This window comes from Elephas maximus, chromosome 2, assembly GCF_024166365.1.
Source record: "Elephas maximus indicus isolate mEleMax1 chromosome 2, mEleMax1 primary haplotype, whole genome shotgun sequence".
NCBI lineage: Eukaryota > Metazoa > Chordata > Mammalia > Proboscidea > Elephantidae > Elephas > Elephas maximus.
The window spans coordinates 59,792,927-59,795,684 of NC_064820.1; positions in this window are offsets into that span (position 1 = coordinate 59,792,927).

The following is a 2,758-nucleotide window of genomic DNA, read 5'->3' on the forward strand; positions in this document are numbered from 1 at the left end:
AATGGAATAGCATGATCAGCTTACACTGATCAAGGTTCATCTGTGGAATGGGGAAGGACCTACTGCTTCTGAGACAAATGGTCACCTAATACTTAAGCAAAACTGAGTTTCTTTTTTAAAAAAAAAAAAACAAAAAAGGTCTTTTTTTTAAGCTGAGAAAAATTCTGGGGAATGGATGTTGGGAGGCAACGGTGTCTACCATAGTCATAATTTGGATATCAACAATTTCAGTTGTAGAATTGATTTTTTTTTTTTTTCACAAAACACAGGTTTGTAACAATGAAGTTCATATACCCTTCAATGAGGAAACCCAAATGACTAACTTCCTTCCTTTCTTCTTTTCTCCTCCCTCCCTTCCTCTAAAAACTGCAAGACAACTTTAATCTCTCTTCTAGGGGCACAGGGGTGGAGAAAGAAAGCTTCAGCTTCTTTGAGACTTTGTCCAGTTTAAATCATGAATACATACTTATTTTTACCAGCAGTTTATCACCAACAGCAACAATTCTTTATTGCACATCTACTATGTGCCAGGTGCTGGGGATATAACAGTTAATAGAAAAACCTCAGCCCACATGGAAAAAATTGCTGAATTAACTATTTACTAGTAATCTCTAATGTTCCCCTTCAATATCTCCTTCCATATGGGTCCTGAAGTATTTTTGAATGTTGACTTTCCTTTCTTAGGTAATATAACTCAGTAGTAGTCATTCTCATTTGTAGATGGAAATAAAACACTTACTTAGATTAATCTGATTCACACAGAGTCTCAGATTTACCCATAGCCATCCTCCCTCCCCGTTTAGAAATAGAAGAGTCTGAGAAAGGAATCTCTGGTTGAAATAGGGAAAAGGGAAAGGGATCAGTAATATCAATGAGAGCGCTTCTGGGAGGGTGAGGTTGGTGGGGTGGAGGATGGTGTTAGAGCGCAGTTGAAAGACTAACTACATAGTAGGGGCTATGAGTTGGAATTTACTCAACAGCAATGGGCTTTTAGGGGCACTTTGGGGGCAGTGGTAGTTCAGTGGTAGAATTCTTAACTTTCATGTGGGAGACCTAGGTTCAGTTCCCAGCTAATGCCCCTTGAGCACATCCACCTCCTGTCTGTCCATGGAGGCTTGCATGTTGCTATGATGCTGAACAGGTTTCAGCAGAGTCCAGACTAAGACAGACTAGGAAGAAAGGCCTGGTGATCTACTTCTGAGAAACCTGCCGATGGAAACCATATGGATCACAACAGCCCAATTCTATTGTGTATGCAGTTGCTGTGAGTTGGAGGCCTACAGGAAGGCAGCTAACAACAACAGGGGCTCTTTGGGGTATTAGGCATCAGGACTAGAAATTATGGGGTAATAGTGAATGCCTCCTCTTTAGATTCTGTTCTGCCTCTGACCTGAATTTGAAATTTTGAGTAATGAGAAGATTGAGACTGGGCCAATAAAGTCAGATGAGTCCAGAATACTGACTTTGTTAGAGCTGACCCTGGTAGACTCCATTTCCTGGTAAGACAGCTGCTTTCCCTGCCTGACATTCAATGAACCAGAAATGAGATTACAAAAATACACCATAATTATTAGACACGACCAAGCTGCAATTTGTCCTGAAGCTTACCAGCAACCAACTCAAAGTGGAAAACGTGATTGGTTATACAGTTTACATAGTTGATAAGATTAAAAAAAAAGTCACTGGCCTAAAAGAAATACCATTCTTGGTACTAATATCAGACAAATTCTTTGGGGAGCCTCTCAGATAAGGACAGCATGAAATGCTGAACAATGTCCTCAACTTCATCCTTACAGGAGATCCGTGATAAGCTGTTTCTAACACTCAGTACAGCCAGTTCTACTGGGGGGATGGGGGACTGGGTGGTGATAGAAGTGTTTTGTTTGAAATATCACTATGTGTTCATGACTTTGAAGAGCCACAAACATATTGCCAGTTTAGGACATGTCAATATTTCAGAGAGGATAAAAATGTAACAGTCTATTTTCTAACAAAAGAAGAAAGCCCTGCTTTCTGCATGCCCCACTGTCACAGGCACACACAAACAGGCTTTCCTCTAAATTTTCACTTCATACCTTAGCTGAAAGAGGAAAAGACCTACGTGATACACAAGAGAATCCTTTTTAAAATGAATAAGGAGCCGTCAGTTAAGAAAACCAGGAAATCGAGTCTACGCCATAAGTTGTAATTAAAAATAATTCATTTGTATACAGTGGTGGGGTCAGATTTTGTGGGATCCTGAAGTTTATATAACATTGGGAGCTCCCTTTAAGGAAAAGAATATAAAATTATGAATATAAAATTGAGTATAAAAATAAATACATGGAATGAGAAAAGAAATCACAACCAATTACTGAAGCCGTGGAGATTCACGTGCCTTTCTTTTGAGATTAGGCAATTTATCAGAAATGCTAATACAGAAATATTTCCTGATATGATAGCAACCTGCCCTCTCCTCTCTTCTAGAACGCTTCTAATCTACAGCCACTAACCCCCAGCTCTCACATGGAGCTGTGCAAGGGAGGGCTCCTGAAGCCTATGCTTCATTAACTCATGGCTTTATATAAAATCTCTGTTCCTGTTACTAAATCCATCATCTTTTCCTAGAAGATTAAGGGCTTCCTATCCTCTGGTTATACACATTTTGAACTGCTATTGACAAGACCTGAAATAAATCAATGTTTATATTTCTCTAAAATGTCTTCATAGCCACCTGGAAGAAATAGTAGCTCCCTGTCTCATTCTTTTTTAGGCTCTA